Raw genomic sequence first — 24,276 nt, 5'->3', positions numbered from 1 at the left:
ACTGAAAATATTTGGCATGAGTCCACAGATCCTCAAAAGGTTCTACAGCTACACCATCAAGTTGCATCACTGCCTGGTATGGCAAACAGAGGGTAGTGCATACGGCCTAGTACATCACTGGGACCAAGCTTCCGGCCATCCAGGACCTCTATACCATGCGGTGTCAGAGGAAGGTCCTAAAAATTGTCAAAGACTCCAGCCACTCTAGTCATAGACTGTTCTCTCCGCTTCGCATGGCAAGCGGTACCGGAGCGCCAAGTCTAGGTCCAAGAGGCTTCTAAACAGCTTCTACCCCCTAAGCCATAAGACTACTGAACATCTAATCAAATGGCTACACAGACTATTTGCATTGACTCACCCCCCCTATTTTACACTGCTGCTAGTCTCTGTTGTTATCATCTATGTATAGTCACTTTAATAACTCTACCTACATGTACATATTACCTCAATTACCTCGACTAACCGGTGCCCCGCACATTGACTCTGTACCGGTACCCCCTGTATTTAGCCTCGCTGTTGATATTTTACTACTGCTCCTAATTATTTGTTATTTTTATTTTTTATTTTTTTGTGTGTATTTTTCTTAAACTGCATTTTTGATTAAGGGCTTGTAAGTAAGCATTTCACTGTAAGGTGAAATTGTATATACCTGTTGTATTTGGCGCATGTGACAAATACATTTTGACTTGATTTGAATATCTGGTGGAGGCATTGCATCTGATGCAGGGAGGGATGTCTCATGGGTGTGCGAGAGCTCTTCCGATGACCCTGACTCTGACAGTGATACAGAGATGCTCCCTTGCAAAATAATGTCTTTGGGCACGTATCGTGTATGCAAGCCAATTATGATGTTTTGCAATATTGCTATTGTTGTGTATGAACGGAAGATTAGCCCTGCTTCACATTGTATTTCATTAAATGAAATAAACTATTTTGGCTATTATCATTTCAACAGTGCCGAATCCACAACCATTGCCATCTGCGCCTGTGCCACCCCCACAGCGCCCAGACCGCCAACACCTGTAGGCCTGGTGGGTTGTTGTCTTTGTATTTCATTTGACATTTGAGTTGTTACAATGACATGAAACGGTTTTGTTCCATGTTTCATTTTTGTTTTTTTAAACCATTAAAACAACAAAACAAAATAATCGGAATAAAAATGTTAAAAAATTCTTACGGTCAGAAAATATAAAATTGTCTTATTTTATTATTTACAGTCTATGCGCATCTGAATCAATCAATAAAATGTCTGACTGATTACAATTTACATTTTGTGTCCTAAGGTTTCTTATCACATATTTTAACATAACAAATGCATTAATTTACTATTTTATTATATATTATGGAATATTTACAATTGAAATATAAACAGTCAGACTGACCGTCATGGCCATTCTAGTAGCCATGGAATTCTGGCGCTCCGAGTGTTAATTGCACTTTGGATGTTGTATCAATACACCCAGTTACTACAAAGATACAGGCACCCTTCCTAACCCGGTTGCCGGAGAGGAAAGAAACTGATCAGGGATTTCACCATGAGGCTCAGTGGTATAAAAATAAATGGAATAGAGCTAAGCACAGGCAAAATCCTAGAGGAAAGCCTGGTTCAGTCTGCTTTCCAACAGACACTGGGAGACAAATTCACCTCTCAGCAGGACAATAACCTAAAACACAAGGCCAAATATACACTGGAGTTGGTTACCAAGACAACTTTGAATGTTCCTGAGTGACCTAGTTACAGTTATAAATGATGTGGCCCTTTTCCCATGAAGACTACAGTAGAGATGTGTTTTCAACTGTCCAGCATCTGTGGAGTCATTGTCAACAAAAAAATGGGGGTGAGGTAATGAAGTGTGTACGTAGTAGAGTAAGTGAAGTGGGATAGAAAGGTATCGAGTGATGGTGCAGTTGAGGCTGGATTGATAATTGTGTAGCAACCTTAACTCAACACCCAGTGACCTTGGCATAACGGCTAAGGTGTTGGCTTGACAACTGCTGGACCTGGGTTTGAGTCTCGGTCAGGCTACCCCCTGAATTCACTTCATTGGTGTCAGAAGTGGGATGGTGTCTGTGAGGCCATCTGAGAGGTGTGAGGACGTGGTATAGACCAGTTTGGGGACACGTTCTACCGAAGGAAGGGGGTAATGTAGCGACCTTAACTCAACATCCAACTATGACTGAAATATTCTGCTTTTAGTAAATGTTATGCTGTTTTCAAATGAAAAACAATACCTTGCTCTTGTTAAAGCTTTTAGGTTTATGACTGCAATCACAGATGATGAATTGGCGTCATTCGTTCAAGTTAATTTGGCTGACAATGCAAGATGCGACACGTTGCTATAATAACATATACCAGTTTATATCTAGTCTCTATCTAGTCTCACCCATAACTAGAAATTGTTGTATTTTATACACACTGATTCTCACTTTCACTTTTATTACTAGCCCAGAAATAAAGCTGAATGATTTTAGGTCCCCTGAGAAAACAGTAGAATGTCCTAGACAGGTCACATGGTCGGGAGTAACGGTTCCTGTCTGGGGGACAAAGGGTTACCTTCACCACCATCAGTTACAGAGAAGAGGAGACTCTGGTTCTATCTGCTACTTGGTTTAACTTAGTATGATTATTTGGTAGGGTAATATTTTTCCCAGCTGTGTGTGTCAAAGCGCTTGTATTGTAATGCCTCTTTCTCTTTCGTTTGTACAAGGTTGGGCTTGTCACTCATCTTCCTCTAGTGGTGGATGCTGGTCTTGACAAAATATTAGAGGATTTAATGTTTTAGAAGTGACCATGCACCCAATCGCCCGGTAGAGGACGTAACAATACCAGAAACTGTTGCACAAGCTTTTCAGACCTATTCAGATTTCAAAGATTGTGATTGATGTATAGGCTATATGTTTGCACATGTCTTACCTTCGCTTTCTACGGATTTAAGGACGTTCTCATTTGAATTGAATTAAGACATATTGGAATTCATATTTTGGAGCTATACCACCCCGCGCTCGTCACATGTATCATTGCTCTATCGTGCGCATTTTGTGAATACCATTAACCATGTACTATTTTATCCACCTCAGTAATTATGATACCGTTGGAAGTAACCTGGATGACAACACCTTTCACATATTTTATCTTTCCTAAAACACCTTGTCGTGTGCGCGCTTCCTGCCGCTGCTGCGCGTGCTCCATTCTGTCACTGCTGGCACCCAGACAGCTGCAAGCTCGTGGCAATGCATCTTTCGAACGAGAGGGAGGGAGAACAGCAGCAGTCGTCTGGGCACTCAACAAACTATCGCAGTTGTCTGGGTGACAGCTACCTCGGCTCGACAGTTTATGAGCGAGTAAAGAATGAGAAGAGAGGATTCTCTTACCGACTGGACAGCGCAGGAGACTCACCCTAAAAAAGTACGGTATTTGTGTTTGATCGAGTTTGTTAGCTAGCTAACGTTAGCTCGCTGCTGCTGCTTTGTGACAATGATGCTATGAGTGTTCGCATTGTGGATAGTAAAATGACATAACTAATGTACTGAGGCTAGCTAGCAATCTAATTTATGTCGCGCTAGAGTTGATATGTAAAGAACAAACGCGTTGTTTGTCACTGAGGAAGTGTTTTCTTTTTGGAGCAGAACATGCTAGCTGTGGTTTCTCCTCCATCTAAGCTCTTTTGATTGTCTTGTCTTGATGACACAACACGTTGCTAGTTATCGGACTGGATGGAGTGAAGGAAGTTTCTGATGAATTTTACCAACTACGTGGAGCCGATAACGTTACCAGGCTTTGTGGAATCCAGCTCCGACTAGGATAAACTTCGTCAAGGACAATACTTAAAAACATTTAAATTATGAAACGCCCACCTTGTACCTATGTTTGTCCTCTGTATTTGCGAACATTTTTTTGTTTGCTGAAAATCATAATTTTTCAATAAACGTTAATCAAGTACTACCACCTCCTGTTTCCTTTTTGAGATTACATTGCCACATGCGTATTTGCGCTGAGTTGCCATTTTAGTGCTACATCAATGCGCATGCAGTCGTGGTTGTATTTGATTAACGTTTATTGAAAAAGTACGGATTTGAGCAAACAAAAGGCATGCAACTACAAAGGACAAACATAGGTACAAGGTGGGCGTTAAGTAATCCTTGTTTTAGTATTGACCTTGGGCGAACCAATGTAGCTTAGATTCCGCAATGCCCGTTCTCGGCTTCACGAAGTTGGTTTAATGTAGTTACTTTTCCTTGGGTCCACAGTACAAATACCGTACATGATAAAGTACAGAACAGTTATAGACAAGGACATCAACAAAATTAACATCTTAGAAAATGCATAATTTTAAATTGCCAATAAGTTATTGGAAAGACACCAAGAGACAACATACTATTTACACTTCATATGAACAGATTCTTATACAGTAACATTTTAACTTTAGAAAGAGGAGGCGCTTGTGATACAATATGTTTTATAAAGCTATACTTGCTTTTTACCTGAGTAACATCACGATGACATGGCTCTATATGTAACTGAGCAACGCATGAAATCAGTTTTTTGGTTTGGGTACAGTGAAGAAACCCATCTTGCTTGGCATGTCTGGTGGGGTATATACAGTTGAAGTCGGATGTTTACATACACCATAGCCAAATACATTTAAACTCAGTTTTTTTTTTTTTTTTACAATTCCTGGCATTTAATCAGAATAAAAATCCCCTGTTTTAGGTCAGTTAGGATCACCACTCTATTTTAAGAATGTGAAATGTCAGAATAATAATAGAGCAAGTGATTTATATAATCTTTTATTTCTTTAAGCACATTCCCAGTCGGTCAGAAGTTTACATACACTCAATTAGTATTTGGTAGCATTGCCTTTAAATTGTTTAACTTGGGTCAAACGTTTCGGGCAGCCTTCCACAAGCATCCCACAATACGTTGGGTGAATTTTGGCCCATTCCTCCTGACAGAGCTGATGTAACTGAGTCTGGTTTGTAGGCCTCCTTGCTCGCACACACTTTTTCAGTTCTGCCCGCACATTTCCTATAGGATTGAGGTGAGGGCTTCGTGATGGCCACTCCAATACCTGGACTTTGTTGTCCTTAAGCCATTTTGCCACAACTTTGGAAGTGTGTTTAGGGTCATTGTCCATTTGGAAGACCCATTTGCGACCAAGTTTTAACTTCTTGACTGATGTCTTGATGTTGCTTCTGTAACTGATATGAAATGGCTAGCTAGTTAGCGGTGGTGCACGCTAATCGCGTTTCAATCAGTGACGTCACTCTCTTTGAGACCTTGAAGTAGTGGTTCCCCTTGCTCTGCAAGGGCCGCAGCTTTTGAGGAGCGATGGGTAGCGATGCTTCGTGGGTGTCAGTTGTTGATGTGTGCAGAGGGTCCCTGGTTTGAGCCCGGGTAGGGGCGAGGGGACGGACTAGAGTTAAACTGTTACACTTCAATATATCCACATAATTTTCTTTCCTTATGATGCCATGTATTTTCTGAAATGCACCAGTCCCTCCTGCAGCAAAGCACCCCCACAACATGGTGATGCCACCCCCATACTTCACAGTTGGGATGGTGTTCTTCGGCTTGCAAACCTCCCCCTTTTCCCTCCAAATATAACGATGGTTGTTATGGACAAACGGTACTATTTTTGTTTCGTCAGATCAGAGGACATTTCTCCAAAAAGTACGGTCTTTGTCCCCATGTGCAGTAGTCTGGCTTTTTTATGGCGATTTTGGAGCAGTGGCTTTTTCCTTGCTGAGCGACCTTTCAGGTTATGTTGATATAGGACTCGTTTTACTAGATATAGATACGTTTGTACCTGTATCCTCCAGCATCTTCACAAGGTCCTTTGCTGTTGTTCTGGGATTGATTTGCACTTTTTGCACCAAAGTACATTCATCTCTAGGAGACAGAATGCGTCTCCTTCCTGAGCGGTATGTTGGCTGCGTGGTCCCATGGTGTTTATACTTGCGTACTATTTGCACAGATGAACGTGGTACCTTCAGGCATTTGGAAATTGCTCCCAAGGATGAACCAGACTTGTGGAGGTCTACAATTGTTTTTCTGAGGTCTTGGCTGATTTCTTTTGATTTTCCAATGATGTCAAGCAAAGAGGCACTTTGAAAGTAGGCCATGAAATACATCCACAGGTACACCTCCAATTGACTCAAATTATGTTAATTAGCTTATCAGAAGCTTCTAAAGCCATGATATTTTCTGGAATTTTCCAAGCTGTTTAAAGGCACAGTCAACTTAGTGTTTGTACACTTCTGACCCACTGGAATTGTGATACGGTGAATTATAAGTGAAGTAATCTGTCTGTAAACAATTGTTGGGAAAATTGCTTGTCACGCACAAAATAATGTCTTAACCGACGTGCCAAAACTATAGTTTAACAAGAAATTTGTGGAGTAGTTGAAAAACGAGTTTGAATTAATGACTCCAACCTAAGTGTATCTAAACTTTCAACTTCAACTGTTTGTCTGACGTATGTAAATTAAATATACAAGTGGTTAGGCATTTTCAACTCGCAAATGTCTCTTAAAAAGACTAGAGGTAGTACATTTGTTGATGTTTTGTGTGTGCTGTTAAGGGCAATGCGTGCTGCTTTGTTTTGAGCCAGCTGCAGCTTTGCTAGGTCTTTCTTTGCTTCTCTTGACATTTAACCGGACAGTAATCAAGATGGAACAAGATCAGAGCCTGAACAACTAGTACAGTTGGTCTTTGTGTCAAATGCAGAACATATTTGTATAAGACATGCCTCTCCCCATCTTCACGAGAACTTAGTCAGTTATAGTCAAGCCATATTGACAATCTGTTACTCCTAGGAGGTCAACTTGTTCAATGGTAATACCCTTTATGCATAACTCCAGTTGAGGTCTAGGTCAAAGAATGCTTTGAACCAATTACAGTGCTTTTGGTTTTAGATATATTTAAGACCAGTTTATTGTTAATTACCCATTCGGACACTGACTAATTCCTTTCTATGAGTCTCAGTGAGCTCATTGGCTAGATGCTAGTGTGTAGTGTGCAATCATCAGCATGCTTGGGCTGACCCCAGTTAGTCGACTGATCGATTGTTTGGTCGTTGGACTGTTGGTCGACCGAGATTGTTTTAGTCGAGCAGTAGCATATATATTTGCGCCCATCTCAGTGAACTAATCCATTGCGGAGGCCTAGACTAAAAGCCAATTTATGTTTAATCTGAAAATGTGGTTGAAGGCGCCATATGGAGATTGTGGAGCCTCTAGAGGCATGCAGAAACTAAATCGAGCTCCATACCGTATCGCCATGCGCCTCCCAACAGTTGTAACAATGCGGGGGGCTCTGTATACCTCCACATTGACATGATTTGTTGACGGTAGGTGGGGGCGGTACATCCTGTATCAATACAAACTCACTTCCTTGAGAGCTCTGCACTTCTCTGTGAAGCCAAGAGGTATGAATGCCCTGACTTCTACTGAGCCCATGTTACCATAAATGCTGCATGGCCAATGCAGACGTCGGATTGACCATGCACTTCTCTCTCCAGAATGCGCTCTCTCACGCCAATTGGTGCACATTCATTGTTTCGTGACTTCATTGTGTGAATATTTTGTTTGATTGTTAGTGTTCAGTGTCTCCGGGAAAGTATTCAGACCCCTTGCCCTTTTCCACATTTTGTTACGTTACAGCCTTATTCAAAAATTGATTCGATTTGTTTTTCCCCTCATCAATCGACATACACTACCACACAATGACATAGCAAAAACAGGGTTAACAAAATAATAATTGAAATATCACATTTACATAAGTATTCAGACCCTTTACTCAGTACTTGGTTGAAGTACCTTTGGCAGTGCTTACTGCATCAAGTCTTTTTGGGTATGACGCTACAAGCTTGGCAAGCTTCTCCCATTCTTCTCTGCAGATCCTCTCCAGCTCTGTCAGGTTGGATGGGTAGTGTTTATTGCACAGCTATTTTCAGGTCTCTCCAGAGATTATCGATCGGGTTCAAGTCCGGGCTCTGGCTGGGAAACTCGAGGACAATTAGAGACTTGTCCCGAAGCCACTCCTGCATTTTCTTGGCTGTACTTAGGGTCGTTGTCCTGTTGGAAGGTGAACCTTCACCCCAGTCTGAGGTTCTGGAGCAGGTTTTCATCAAGGCTCTTTGCTCTGTTCATCCTTCCCTTGATCCTGACAAATCTCCCAGTCCCTGCTGCTGAAAAACATCCCCACAGCATGATGCTGCCACCACCATGCTTCACTGTAGGGATGGTGCCAGGTTTCCTCCAAACATAACACTTGGCATTCTGGCCAAAGAGTTCAATCTTGGTTTCATCAAATCAGAGTAGGTCTGAGTCTTTAGGTGCCTTTTGGCAAACTCCAAGCAGGCTTTTCCCGTCTGGTCACTCTAGAATAAAGGCCCGATTGATGGAGTGCTGCAGAAGATGAGTGTCCTTCTGGAATGTTCCCATCTCCACAGAAGAACTCTAGAGCTCTGTCAGAATGACCATCGGGTTCTTGGTCACCTCCCTGACCAAGGCCATTCTCCCCCGATTGCTCAGTTTGGCCGGGCGGCCAGCTCTAGGAATAGTCTTGGTGGTTCCAAACTTCCATCTATTTAAGAATGATGGAGGCCACTGTATTGTTGGGGATGTTTAATGCTGTCTCGGAGCACTACGGACAATTCCTTCGACCTCATGGTTTGGTTTGGCTCCGACCTGCTCTGTCAATTGTGGGACCTTTATATAGACAAGTGTGTGTACTTTTCCAAATCATGTCCAATCAATTGAATTTACCACAGGTGGACTCCAATCAAGTTGCAGAAATGTCTCAAGCATGGAAACAGGATGCACCTGAGCTCAATTTCGAGTCTCATACCAAAGGTTCTGAATACTGAATACAAAGGGTCTGAATTAAGGTATTTCTTTGTTTTTAATATATTTGCAAAAAAATGGTAACCTGTTTTTTTCACTTGGTCATTATTGGGTATTGTGTGTACATTGCTGAGGATTTTTTTGTTAATCCATTTTAGAATAATGCTAATGTAACAATGTGGAAAATGTCAAGGGGTCTGAATATTTTCCAAAGGCACTGTATATCAATACCCCATTACATATCACAAGTAGGACATTTACAGTTAATTACTATAATTTCTAATCTACAATATTCATTACTTAGATTATGGTAACTTATTTTAATGCATTCAATATTATTATTCCAGTCTTCTCGTTCTCATTGCCAGCAAGCAAACTAAGTCTGTTTTTACACCCATTGAGAATTTGAATAGTTCCTCAATGTATTTGAAAAGTTTTTTCAGCTCTCTCACTTTCGATAACCTCTGTGTGAAAGGGAAAAATGTCATGCTCTGATCAAGTGGAAACGTCATAAAATAGGCCTAACTGATTTACTTTTTTATCATTTTGGGTACTGTTTTATATTTAGGTGCAGGAGTTCCACAATACTTTTGAGCGAATATTCTATAAGCAGAACAGGAGCTCAAGCAGTAGAACATTTGAGGTGCTGAGCTCTTGCCCAAGTCCAACACTGCTTCTTATCCCTTACTCATATAGCCTACAGCAGTGTTTGTCCTGAGCTCACTGGCACGGGAAACTGAGGACCCTTAATAGTTTATACAATGTTGCAAGTTTGCTAACACACACTTCAGGCTAAACCCAAGTTAATAGTTAATACAATGTTTCAAGTTTGTTGCAGACAGGCCATGTGTAGCCAATGTGATTCATATGATGTGTATATATATCATTTAAAAACATTTTTTATGCAGGATATTCTGTATCTGCCAGGTGCAATGTTTTTATTTGTTGGCTTTGTGGGCTATTTTTACATAGTTGGCAATGGCAATATAATACTTAGTTGGTGATAGACATTCTAAATTAATTTGTTTATGAAAACCATAACTGGCACGCAGATCTGTAGAAATGAAGATAAATTGGCATTCCACATTAGAAAGGATGCTGACTCCTCGTGTAGCCAACTTCAGGAGAGTAATGGCAGAAACTGCAGGAGAATAGCTGCATCCGGTTATGTTCTTTTCCCTTCTGGTTATCTAGATCTCTTGCTCCCTCTTGAGGCATGTCTTATTTTATTAAACCTTAAGCTTAAAGCATCAGACAAGCTCAATGCATATAGTTTATTTTATTAAAACATGTGGCGTGTGTCTGTCTATATATGAGAAAGAAGAGAGAAGAACAGACTTTCGGTCGACCAAGAGATTTTTTTGTAGGGGACAGACCTACAGCATATGTAGGCATTTTAACTTTTTGTAAGACTTGGCAAATTAAGGTTAAAAATAGAGAAGAGTAACGGCCCAAGGCAACTGCCCAGATTGTTACCGCATTGTACATACTGTGGAGGTTTCGGCGCCAATAACTTTGTAAGGCAGGCTTTACACACACCGCCAGTCCAAGTGAAGGTAATACACCGGTTTAACCCATCAGGCTTAGGCAGTGTTTCTGATATAGAAAATTCAAAAGTAGGGAGGTGAGTTCCACCATCAAAGTCCTGCAATAAGAGCTAAGACTCTAATATATTAAACTCTACATAGTTGTGTTTTGTGGATGTCACTGAGTAGGCTGAAAGCCCATTTCATGGGTGCACAATCCATAGGTTAGGCTTTACAGTGCATATAAATAAGTAGGCTATGCCCCCAATGCAAATCTGATTTCAAAATATTTTTTGGGTGAGGTCAAATTTTTGTTGAAATTATATAACATTTCAACTTTGTTTATCATTATCTGGTCCAATTGTGGCATGATTCCACTATTTTTATCCGTTCATCAGTTTCAATGAGTGACTTTTATTTTGAAGGCAAACAGCCTGAGCAACAATAGTGGAATCGGCAAACGTTGTTTACAACACACTGGTTTGAAATTAGCTCTTTACCCTACCAACGTCAACGATTCCAATCCATCAATGGACTGTACTGTAGGCTACAGCTAGCAAGACTAGTGCTAATAACAAAGATATTGGTAAAAATAAACTGAAAGCCAAACTTTGTGAGTGATCTTCGGTTGTCTATAAATGGCCTTGGTTCTTGTCATTGTGTGTGACTGACTGTGAGTCAAGAGTATCTCTGCTATTATTAGCCACACTCTGCTTGTTTTCATTCTGTTGAACCTGAGCTGAAGACCAGCACAGGAAACGGATGTGTTTTTTTGAGTGGTTGGTGAATGGGCTTACTTCCTTTAGCATTTGACAAAGGTGGTGGGGAGGGCTGAATCAAGTGGAATAGCAGCCCTAGACGTACCAAAAAATAAACCATTTTGTCATCCTACATTCTATCATAAACTTTTTTTTATATACATTTGTTTTGTTGTGGGTGTAATGGGTGTAATTGAGCAAGTGCATCTGCCTTGTTAATTAAATAAGTGGGATTGTACGGATGTAAGCCAGCATCCTGCTCATACCAGCCTCCTCTTAACACATGTACACACATCACACACTCACCGTAGATGCTTCCGTCTCGAGAAGTAGGCCACTAACCGGCCTGTATGTCATGTCTTGCCTGTGGCGCTTCTACTTCACTAAAGGCATCTCACTGGAGTACCCTTATGGAAAAGGGAGGGCCTTCAGACTGGGCTAATATGAGCTGTCTCCTGTCTGAGGCAGTTGTGTGTGTGTGTGTGTGTGTGAGAGAGAGAGAAAATAAATAAATAATGGACACCAGTCAGAGGATCTCTGTTTGTCAATTACTACCACAGTGTTATTATTCACCACAGATGTGAGCAGAGCCTAAAATTAACACCTGCCAAAAGCGGGTAGATTTTGATGGTCAGGGCTCCACAGTGCGAGCATTTCACTCGCATTTGTGAATTAATATTGAGTATGAACACATTTATAGTAAAATAAATGCTGCAGTAGCTATTTTCAAAAGCATTTCTGCCGTTTGTTTCATAGCTAGTAAATTCAGTCTAAACTACGAATCCAATATAGCCTATCCCACCTCGCGCTGCAACATGACAAGGCATCAGCTACTCTTCCTGGGGTCTAGCAAAATTAAGATAGTTATACCATAAAAAAAAATAAAAAAAACATTACAATCACAACAGATTTCACAACACTTCCACATATCTACAACACAACATCCATGTGTGTGTATGCATGTCTGTGCCTATGTTTGTTGCTTCACAGACCCCACTGTTCCATAAGGTGTATTTTTATCTTTAAAAAAATGTTATTTAATTTTACTGCTTGCTTGAGTTACTTGATGTGGGATAGAGTTCCATGTAGTCATGGCTCTGTAGTACTGTGCGCCTCCCATAGTCTGTTCTGGACTGTGAAGAGGCCTCTGGTGGCATGTCTTGTGATGTATGCATGGGTGTCCAATAGAGGTCGACCGATTAATCGGAATGGCTGATTAATTTGGGCCGACTTCATAACAATCGATAATCAGCATTTTTGGACACTGATTGTGGCCGATAACTTTGCCCTCCACGAGGAGCCTGCGTGGCAGGCTGACTACCTGTTACACGAGTGCAGCAAAAAGCCAAGGTAAGTTGCTAGCTAGCTACCCGTTAGATAAAATACAGAACAGTTTCGTATTTCACTGAAAGAATAAACATTTTGTTTTCGAAATTCCGGATTTGACCGTATTAATGACCTAAGGCTTGTATTTCTGTGTGTTATTATGTTACAATTAAGTCTATTATTTGATAGAGCAGTCTGACTGAGCGGTGGTAGGCAGCAGCAGGCTCGTAAGCATTCATTCAAACAGCACTTTCGTGCGTTTGCCAGTAGCTCTTCGCTGTGCTTCAAGCATTGAGCTGCTTGACTTCAAGCCTATCAACTCCCGAGATTAGGCTGGTGTAACCGATGTGAAGTGGCTAGCTAGTTAGCGGTGTGCGCGTTTCAGTCGGTGACGTCACTCGGGCTGAGATTTTGAAGTAGTTATTCCCCTTGCTCTGCAAGGGCTGCGGCTTTTGTGGAGCGATGGGTAACGATGCTTCGAGGGTAGCTGTTGATGTGTTCCTGGTTCGAGCCAAGGTAGGGGCGAGGATAGGGATGGAAGCTATACTGTTACACTTGCAATACTATAGTGCCTATAAGAACATCCAATAGTCAAAGATATATGAAATACAAATGGTATAAAGAGAAATAGTTCTATAATTCCTATAACTACAACCCAAAACTTCTTACCTGGGAATATTGAACACTCATGTTAAAAGGAACCACAAGCTTTCATATGTTCTCATGTTCTGAGCAAGGAAATTAAACGTTAGCTTTCTTACATGGCACATATTGCACTTTTACTTTCTTCTCCAGCACTTTTTATTTTTGCATTATTTAATCCAAATTGAACATGTTTCATTATTTATTTGAGGCTAAATTGATGATTTTATTGATGTATTATATTAAGTTAAAATAAGTGTTCATTCAGTATTGTTGTAATTGTCATTATTACCAATAAATGCAGCTTTTTTTGGACCTCCAATTATCAGTATCGGCGTTGAAAAATCATAATCGGTCGTCCTCTAGTGTCCAAGCTGTGCCAGTAGTTCAGACAGCTCAGTGCATTCAACATGTAAATACCTCTCACAAATACAAGTGTGATGAAGTTAATCTTTCCTCCACTCTGCACGTTCACGCAGATGAGCAGGGACCCTGGGCAGCTTTCTTTTGGTGTTTTTCAGAGTCAGTAGAAAGACCTCTTTAGTGTCTTGAGTTTTCATAACTGTGACCTTCATTGCCTACCGTCTGTAAGCTGTTAGTGTCATAAAGACCGTTCCACAGGTAATTGTTCATTAATATGCTATGATTCATTGAACAAGCATGGGAACAGTGTTTAAACCCTTTACAATGAATATCTGTGAAGTTATTTGGATTATCTTTGAAAGTCGGTACTGAAAAAGGGACGTTTTCTTTTTTTGCTGTGTTCATGATTTCAAAAGTGAAAGAAATTAGAAAAGGGAAAACAAATTAACTTAATACTTTTTATGTTCCATTGAATGTTACCAATGCACTTTCAGGGTGTCCCAAAAAAATCATTATTTTTTTTAATGCGATTTGTTAAATTGACCTAAAAAAAAGTAATTCAGTGCGACCATGAATAAAAAATGTTTTCTGACCATTATTTCAGGAGTAAAATATATATGTATGTATGTATGTATATATGTATGAGTTGAAGTCGGAAGTTTACATTCGCTTAGGTTGGAGCCATTTAAACCCGTTTTTCAACAACTCCACAAATATCTTGTTAACAAACTTTTAGTTTTGGCAAGTCTGTTAGGACATCTACTTTGTGCATTACACAAGTAATTTTTGCAACAATTGTTTACAGACAGATTATTTCACTTATAATTCACTATCACAATTCTAGTGGGTCAGAAGATTACATACAGTAAGTTGACTGTGCCTTTAAACAGCTTGGAAAATTCCAGAAAATTATGTCATGGCTTTAGAAGCTTCTGATAGGCTAATTGATTTAATTTGAGTCAATTGGAGGTGTACCAGTGGATGTACTTCAAGGCCTACCTTCAAACTCAGTGCCTCTTTGTTTGACATCATGGAAAAATCAAAAGAAATCAGCCAAGACCTCAGAAAAAAATGATAGACCTGCACAAGTCTGGTTCATCCTTGGGAGCAATTTCCAAATGCCTGAAGGTAACACGTTCATCTGTACAAACAATAGTACGCAAGTATAAACACCATGGGACCACACAGCCGTCATACTGCTCAGGAAGGAGACTCGTTCTGTCTCCTAGAGTTGAACGTACTTTGCGAGAAGTGCAAATCAATCCCAGAACAACAGCAAAGGACCTTGTGAAGATGCTGGAGGAAACAGGTACAAAAGTATCTATATCCACAGTAAAACGAGTCCTATATCGACATAACCTGAAAGGCCGCTCAGCAAGGAAGAAGCCACTGCTCCAAAACCACCATAAAAAAGCCAGACTACGGGTTGCAACTGCACATGGGGACAAAGATCGTACTTTTTAGAAAAATGTCCTCTGGTCTGATGAAACAAAAATAGAACTGTTTGGCCATAATGACCATCATTATGTTTTGAGGAAGAAGGGGGACGCTTGCAAGCCGAAGAACACCATCTCAACCGTGAAGTATGGGGGTGGCAGCATCATGTTGTGAGGGTGCTTTGCTGCAGGACGGACTGGTGCACATCACAAAATAGATGGCATCATGAGGACGGAAAATTACGTGGATATGTTGAAGCAACATCTCAAGACATCAGCCAGGAAGGTAAAGCTTGGTTGCAAATGGACAATGACCTCAAGCATACTTCCAAAGTTGTGGCAAAATGGCTGACCTCAATCCTATAGAAAATTTGTGGGCAGAACTGAAAAAGCATGTGCGAGCAAGGAGGCCTACACACCTGACTCAGTTACACCAGCTCTGACAGGATTAATGGGCCAAAATTCACCCAACTTATTGTGGGAAGCTTGTGGAAGGCTAACGTTTGACCCAAGTTAAACAATTTAAAAGGCAATGCTACAAAATACTAATTGAGTGTTTGTAAACTTCTGACCCACTGGGAATGTGATGAAAGAAATAAAAGCTGAAATAAATCATTCACTACTATTATTCTGACATTTCACATTCTCAAAAAAAAGTGGTTATCCTAACTGACCTAAGACAGGGAATTTTTACTATGATTAAACGTCAGAAATTGTGAAACTGAGTACATTTATTTGGCTAAGTTGTATGTAAACTTCTGACTTCAACTGTAGCTGAGCAGCAGCATAATTTTTTTTTCAAATAGAAACGTAGGAGACGTCATTTGAATAGAGGCACTACAGATAGTGCTGATGACTGGTCTATCCGAACAACACATGAGCAAGGGAATCTATTTTCGGGGAGCCTGTTTCTGTCCTGCCCTTGACTTTGGTGCAGGAAGCCTCCATAGCCTCTGTCGCAAAACTCCCGGATCTTCTCAAAAACGTAAATTTGCTTAGCTGTGTCCCGTCAACGTGGTGCTTGTATAGGCAGACAGTCTGTGGCAGGAAGGATGTCAGCGTTGTGCAGCAGCTGAATCCTGGTCCCGACAGTCTGAATGCTCCTTGGTGACAACGACAGGCTCCAGAGCATCAACGCTGTAAAACAGGAAATAACAAAACAATTAAGACATTACAATCTTGATCAACATCAATTCACCTCCCAAGTTTAGATAATAAGAATAACCTCATGCAATGAAAATGATATTCGCCTGACGTGCTGGTACTGCGGCAGCGGCCTGAAGTACGGAGTCAGGTGTTACCGCCAGCCATGGCTTTCCACCAGCACTGTACCATCCTCCAGTCCAACCAGCTGTGGGATGTTGACCCCTGTCACAGTGCTGTCCTTCACAACACCTACTTTTTGAATAGGGAATGCTTTTTTAAGATGGCGAGGAAAGCACTTTTAAAGAGCATCCAGGAATCCTCTACTGATGGCAATATCCTTCCAGGATACCCGGGCCAGGTCGATTTTAGAAAGGCGTGTTCGCTGAAGTGTTTTAGGGAGCGTTTGACAGTGATGAGGGGTGGTTTGACTGCTGACCCATCACGCACGCAGGCATTGAGGCAGTGTTCGCTGAGATCCTGGTTGAAGACAGCAGAGGTGTATTTAGAGGGAAAGTTGGTCAGGATGATATCTAAGGGGTCGCCAATAGTTACGGATTTAGGGTTGTACCTGGTGTGTTCCTTGATAATTTGGCATCTAGCTTAGATTGTAGGACGGCCAGAGTGTTAAGCATGTCCCAGTTTAGATCACCTAACAGTACGAACTCTGAAGATAGATGGGGGGTTCAATCAGTTCACATATGGTGTCCAGGGCACAGCTGGGGGCAGAAGGGGGTCTATATAACAAGCGGCAATAGTGAGAGACTTGTTTCTGGAAAGGTGGATTTTTAAAAGTAGAAGCTTGAATTCTTTGAGCACAGACCTGGATAGTATCTGCAGACTATCTCTGCAGTAGTTTGCGACTCTGCCCCCTTTGGCAGTTCTATCTTGTCGGAAAATGTTATGGTTAGGGATGGAAATTTCAGGATTTTTGGTGACCTTCCTAAGCCAGGATTGTGCTAAAGCAGTGAATACAACAAACTTAGGGAGGAGGGTTCGAATGTTAACATGCATGAAACCAAGGCTTTTTTACAGTTACAGAAGTCAACAAATGAGAGCGCCTGGGGAATGGGATTGGAGCTAAGGGCTACAGTGCTTGGGTAAACCATCACCGGAGGAGGAGGATAAGGGGACGGCTAAAGGCTATAAGAACTCGTCTAGTGCTTTCGGAACAGAGAGTGAAAGGAGCAGATTTCTGGTCACGGAAGAATAGATTCAAGGCATAATGTACAGACAAGGGTATGGTAGGATTTGAATGCGGTGGAGGTAAACCTAGGCAGTGAGTGACGATGAGAGGTTTTGTCTCTCGAGGCACCATTTAAGCCAGGTGAGGTCACCGCATGTGTGGGGGGTGGAACAAAGGCGCTAGCTAAGTCATATTGAACAGGGCTGGAGACTCAACAGTGAAATAAGACAATCACTAACCAAAACAGCAATAGACAAGGCATATTGACATTAGGGAGAGGCATGTGTTGCTGAGTGGTCATAGGGTCCAGTGAGTAGCTAGGCGAGCTGGAGACATGGCGATTCAGACAGCTAGTGGGCCGGAGCTAGCAGATGGGTCTTCGGGGGACGTCGCAAAGGAAGAGCCTGTTGAAACCTCCTCGGGCGGTTAAGTCGGCAGACCAGCCGTGTTGGATCGGCAGGGCACCATTTCGGCAGATACTTTTTTGTTTCTGGAAAGGTGCGACTCTGCCCCCAGCTATCTAGCTGCAATGATCCTGTGTAAAGGTTCAGAGCTTGCTGTAGGAATCCGGAGATGTGGTAGAGAAAAAGCAGTCCGATATGCTCTGGGTTGATATCGTGCTGTAGGAATTGACCGTGCTGATGTCTGAGTTAACGGTGATGACTGCTAGCAGTGGCTAACTGACTACTAGTTAGTAGCTAGTTAGCTGGCTAGCTTCTGATGGGGGTCTGGTTCTAAAGTGTAAAAAAAAAAAGCTGATCCGTACCACATTGGGTGAGGCGGATTGCAGGAGAGTATGTCCAGTCCGTAGATGGAAATTGAGATAAAAATAAATATACGAGGAAAAAGATGTATACATGGGACGGGACAAGACAGACAGACGTCCGACTGCTACGCCATCTTGGAAGAAGATTGCAGACCTGTTTGTCTTGACTGAGTCCCCAGGAAGCGAGTGTCAATGAGCCCCTCTGCTATAGCTTCACCCGTGTGGTCGTCGGGAAATTATGATGTTTGAAGCATTTATTTAGAAGATTCCATTCTTTGTCAATATAGTGGATAGTGAGAATAATATAAGGCTCTGACGTTCGACTATACCACAGATCGGTAGTAGTAGCAAAATATGTAAAATCTGTATTGAGCTGTTTAACTTTTTCCCTACACTCGGCATAGAGTTTAGGTAGTGCGGTGTGAGAGATGTTTGCGGCCATGGAGCACGTACCTGGGGTCAATTAAATTGACAACCCTCTTGAAACCTTTCTTTTCAGTTGTGCTAATTGGTAGCATGTTCTTAGCAATGCATAATAGCATTTGATGTCTGTGTCTTTTCAATGTTTGCTCGTAGGGCATAAACGCTGTCAGTGTTGACTGCTTCGTACGAACATCCCTAGATTGGCTGGTGCTTTAGGGGCGTTTATCAATACCATGGCGCAAACTCAAACTTTCTGCATGTTCCAAAGAGTGATTTTGCTTCAGATGGTGAAAAAGGTTGGTCGTATTACCAGTCTACAGCACAATTTGCACCGAATATTACTCTGCTCTTTGTCGGACTTCAAAAAGCCAAACCACTTCCAAATAACTGAAAAGTTGAATTTTTTTTATCAATTTCTTAGTTGGAAGCTGCTCCTTCTTCATGGCTATGTTTTCGCCTACATCACTCATTTTTTCGTGGTTAATAGTGGCTACTCCATCACTTGAGGTGCTAAGTGGTTTTTAGTGGGCGTATACCTCTCCACGTGCATATTGTCACTTCTCCGCACGTTCCTGCTGCGTCACAGAGGTGATATGGGCTGCTGTACCTAATTATTCTATATCAACATTATCGAAAATGAATCTAAACATTTTTTATATAGTTATTGAGGGAAGTAATTACCTCAAATTATTGACTTATCACCCAGCACTAATACCACCCCTACCTTGTCACAACACTGATTGGCTCAAACGCATTAAGAAAGGAAATGAACTTTTAACAAAGCACACCTGTTAATTGAAATGCATTCCAGCTGTGACTACCTCATGAACATGGTTGAGAGAATGCCAAGGCAAAGGGTGGCTACTAATCTCAAATATAAAATATATTTACATTTGTTTAAAGCTTTCTTGGTTACTTCATGATTCCATATGTTATTAAATAGTTTTGATGGCTTTTCTACATTATTTTACAATGTAGAAAATAGTCAAAATAAAGAAAAACCCTTGAATGAGTAGGTGTCCAAACTTTTGACTGTGTGTGTGTATCATTATAATTTTTGCTACATAACACTCGAATCGAGGTGATTGGTCACGTTTGAAAAACACTGTCTCCATCATTAATTGTTGCAATAAAGAAAGTTCGACAAAAGAAAAATCAGCCCGTCCACAAAGAATGGTTGATCTTTAGGTAATTTCCAATAGCTGCCATTTCCAATACATACAGTTGAAGTGAGAAGTTTACGTACACCATAGCCAAATACATTTAAACTAATTTAAACAATTCGTGACATATTTAATCAGAGTAAAAATTCCCTGTCTTAGGTCAGTTAGGATCACCACTTTATTTTAAGAATGTGAAATGTCAGAATAATAGTAGAGAGAATGATTTATTTCAGCTTTTACTTCTTCCATCACATTCTCAGTGGGGCAGAAGTTTACATACACTCAATTAGTATTTGGTAGCATTGCCTTTAAATTGTTCAACCAGTTGAGTCTATGGGAGCGCTATTTCATTATTGGATAAAAAAACGTGCCCGTTTTAAGCGCAAGATTTTGTCACGAAAAGATGCTTGACTATGCATATAATTGACAGCTTTGGAAAGAAAACAGTCTAACGTTTCCAAAACTGCAAAGATATTATCTGTGAGTGCCACAGAACTCATGCTACAGGCGAAACCAAGATGAAACTTCAAACAGGAAATGAGCAAAATTTCTTAAGCTCTGTTTTCCAATGTCTCCTTATATGGCTGTGAATGCACCAGGAACGAGCCTGCGCTTTCTGTCGTTTCTTCAAGATGTCTGCAGCATTGTGACGTATTTGTAGGCATATCATTGGAAGATTGGCCATAAGAGACTACATTTTCCAGGGGTCCGCCCGGTGTCCTTTGTCTAAATTGGTGCGTAATCTTCAGTTGCAGGCATTTTCTCCTGGGATTCAGGACAGAAAGCACACTTCCACGAACGATATATCATCGAAGAGATATGTGAAAAACACCTTGAGGATTGGTTCTAAACAACGTTTGCCATGTTTCAGTCGATATTATGGAGTTAATTTGGAAAAAAGTTCGGCGTTTTGATGACTGGATTTTCGTTTTTTTTGGTAGCCAAACGTGACGCACCAAACGGAGCGATTTCTCCTAAACAAATAATCTTTCAGGAAAAACTGAACATTTGCTATCTGAGTCTCCTCATTGAAAACATCTGAAGTTCTTCAAAGGTAAATGATTTTATTTGAATGCTTTTCTGGTTTTTGTGAAAATGTTGCCTGCTGAATGCTAACGCTAATGCTAACGCTAAATGCTATGCTAGCTAGCTACTGTTACACAAATGATTGTTTTCCTATGGTTGAGAAGCACATTTTGAAAATCTGAGATGACAGTGTTGTTAACAAAAGGCTAAGCTTGAGAGCTAGCATATTTATTTCATTTCATTTGCGATTTTCATGAATAGTTAACGTTGCGTTATGGTAATGAGCTTGAGGCTGTATTCACGATCCCGGATTCGGGATGGCTAAGTGCTAGAGGTTAACTTGGGTCAAATGTTGTGGGTAGCCTTCCACAAGCTTCCCACAATAAGTTGGGTGAATTTTGACTCATTCCTCCTGACAGCTGGTGTAACTGAGTCAGGTTTGTAGGCCCCCTTGCTCGCACACACTTTTTCAGTGTTGCCCACAAATTTTCTATAGGATTGAGGTCAGGGCTTTGTGATGGCCACTCCAATACCTTGACTTTGTTGTCCTTAAGCCATTTTGCAGCAACTTTGGAAGTATGCTTGGGGGTCATTGTCCATTTGGAAGACCCATTTGCGACCAAGCATTAACTTCCTGACTGATGTCTTGAGATATTGCTTCAATATATCCACATAATTTTCCTACCTCATGATGTCATCTATGTTGTGAAGTGCAACTGTCCATTCTGCAGCAAAGCACTCCCACAACATGATTCTGCCACCCCTGTGCTTCACGATTGGGAAGGTGTTCTTCGGCTTGTAAGCCTCCCCCTTTTTCCTCCAAACATAACGATGGTCATTATGGCCAAACAGTTCTATATTTGTTTCATCAGACCAGAGGACTTTTCTCCAAAATGTGCGATCTTTGTCCCCATGTGCAGTTGCAAACCGTTGTCTGGCTTTTTTATGGTGGTTTTGGAGCAGTGGCTTCTTCCTTACTGAGCGGCCTTTCAGGTTATGTCGATGCAGGACTCGTTTTACTGTGGTTATAGATACTTTTGTACCCGTTTCCTCCAGCATCTTCACACGGTCATTTTCTGTTGTTCATGGATTGAGTTGCACTTTTCACACCAAAGTACGTTCATCTTTAGGAGACAGAACGCATCTCCTTCCTGAGCTGTATGACGGCTGCGTCGTCCCATGGGGTTTATACTTTCGTCCTATTGTTTGTACAGATGAACGTGGTACCTTCAGATGTTTGGAAATTACTCACAAGGATGAACCAGACTTGTGGAGGTCTATAATTCTTTTTCTGAGGTATTGGCTGATTTCTTTTGATTTTTCCTTGATGTCAAGCAAAGAGGCACTGAGTTTGAAGGTAGGCCTTGAAATACATCCATGGGTACACCTCCAATTGACTCAAATTATGTAATTTACCCTTTCAGAAGCTTCTAAAGCCATTGTCATTTTCTGAAATTTTCCAAGCTGTTTAAAGACAGTCAACTTAGTGTATGTAAACTTCTGACCCACTGGATTCGTGATACAGTGAATTATAAGTGAAATAATCTGTCTTTAAACAATTGTTGGAAGAAGTACTTGTCCTGCACAAAGTAGATATCCTAACCGACTTGCCAAAACTATAGTTTTAACAATTTGTGCAGTGTTTGAAAAACGTTTTAATGACTCCAACCTAAGTGTATGTAAACTTCCGACTTCAACTGTATGTTGCAGTGTTTTTTTTTTTTTTTTTGTGATATTGTTGAATAAACCTTGGTCAATGGAAACCTGCCTACTGGCTGTTTAGATGAGTCCTTAGGGACAGAGGGTCTATTCTGGGGGCCTCTGCTGTGATCTGGAAAGCGCGAGTGAATGAGGGGAGAGAAAGGGGGAGGAACAGATTATAGGAGTGAGCTGGAAAGGGAGAGAGGGGGAAAAAAGAGACCTTGAAGGAGACAGCGACAGGGACTGACAAGAGAGAAAGTGACAGAAGGCGCAAGTCCCCTGTAGTAACTCAGTACTTACAGTGACATATCTACTTGATCTGAACCCAGAGAAATAGAAAGGCCCTAACGATCCAAATGAATCCAGTCAGTGTTGTACGGGGTGAGCAGCTTACACAAGGAAACCAGTTCACAGAGGTTGACATGCCGGTAGTCCCTAACGGTCTTTTGCTGTCAAAGGGAATGTGTTCTTCTCAGTCAAGTTCCATGTTAAATCTCACTGAGACTTTGTCTTGACAAGGCACTGGAAGGATGTAGGCCAAGTACAAGTACAGTAATAGCAAGTAGTCATGCTCAGCTTTAGTACTTCAGCATTTTAGCCCCTTGTACTTTAGATAATATCAGTCCTCAATAGGTCTCAATGGGCGCACATATATCTATCTCACGCACACACACCCCCCTAGCTAGTGCAGTTCCATTGAACAGTGACTCTTGAGAGGAAGCAACATGGTCAAGCATAAACAATTGACTATTGTCCATTTTGTGGCACACCTGCAGAATCAATGCGTATCTGGTAGACTAGTCATTTCTTTTGCATTTGAATGTTATCGTATTTCACTATTTTCAAAGGGCAGCCAGGGACTATTCACTTACATTTTATGGTTAGGCCTAATTTAATTCTGTGGTTTTCTTATGTTTGATAGCCAGTATTCACTGCTATATTAACAATATATCAACCTTTGTGCTTTGACCCACCTACAGTGATTTTAGCCATTGTCCTGGCTAGGGCTGGGAATTGCCAGGGACCTTGCGATACGATATTATCACGATACTTAAGTGCCGATATGATTATTGTCATGTAAAGATGACCCATGAGCACCAACGTGAAGTTCATAGGAGCGTTTCAAATGATGCTATGAGTCTATATTTTTGGAATTGAAGGGTTTGATCTGTTTTTAAACCATTTTCCATCCTAAAAGTTAGGAATAAGCAATGGCTTTGATTTCTGTTCACACAGATGGGAAAATGAGTCTTAAAAAACATATTCTTACTAGTAATACAATTCTTGTTTTATAAACATTCCAAAGCATGCTAATCTTTTTTTTCTTGTTTTGTGTGTAATTATTGCAAACATATTTTGTCTGGTAAAAAATCAGGAGTGGTTGGTAACATTTTAAATATACCTGCCACAGGCCCTGGTCGTAATACATATTGTATCGGCACCGAAGTATTGCGAGGTCCCTGGCAATTTCCAGCCCTAGTAGCACACCTATATTATCTGGGGGTTCCCCCAGTCAACTTAGCTAGCTTTGCTTAAAAGCTTTTATTCTACTGAGAAGAAATACAGGAAAAATCTGAGGTTCAGGTTGACTCCACACGTCCCCATACTAATAACCTCTCTTCGCCTCAGAGTGTGAGTACAGAGTTGTCATTGAGCAGGGATGCAAACTAGTCACCTTTCGGCGAAAAGCAGCGCGTCCCCTGAACGACAACGAAGCAGTACTGTAGGTGAGAAGCCTGACCACGGAGAAGTTGATGAAGCGTACTTTATGAGCTGTAACCGAAAAACAACTGGCATTTGGAAAGTTTGAGGTGAGGGAGACGGTATGGTGGAACAAGTATTATTAGCATTGTTAAGTATCTTGCTAGCTGGATCGAATTCTCCTTTAGCTAGCCAGAGAAATGTTGAGCAACATTAGCCAACTTAACTGATCAAATTGAGTGTATGGTGTGATACTTAGCTGGCTTATA

General features: G+C 41.1%; 1 protein-coding gene and 1 long non-coding RNA gene across 4 annotated transcripts in view; both read left to right on the top strand.

Moving 5' to 3' along the window:
- LOC149985120 (uncharacterized) overlaps nt 1-24,276 on the top strand; it is a 414,522-nt gene that overhangs the window by 43,575 nt on the left and 346,671 nt on the right. The gene's annotated exons all lie outside the window — the stretch shown is intronic.
- si:dkeyp-19e1.3 (uncharacterized) overlaps nt 3,029-24,276 on the top strand; it is a 106,767-nt gene continuing 85,519 nt past the window's right edge. For 2 of the 3 annotated variants that reach the window (XR_016486897.1, XM_021564121.3), the window contains exon 1: nt 3,029-3,406. The gene's annotated coding sequence lies outside the window, so the exon portion shown is untranslated. The remainder of the gene's footprint in view (nt 3,407-24,276) is intronic. The other variant, XM_090201079.1, reaches the window with a different exon arrangement.

This window comes from Oncorhynchus mykiss, chromosome 2 (assembly GCF_057628025.1).
Source record: "Oncorhynchus mykiss isolate SJ-2025 chromosome 2, ASM5762802v1, whole genome shotgun sequence".
NCBI lineage: Eukaryota > Metazoa > Chordata > Actinopteri > Salmoniformes > Salmonidae > Oncorhynchus > Oncorhynchus mykiss.
The sequence above is the reverse complement of the archived record's forward strand: the minus strand, read 5'-3'. Positions and strand labels throughout refer to the sequence as shown.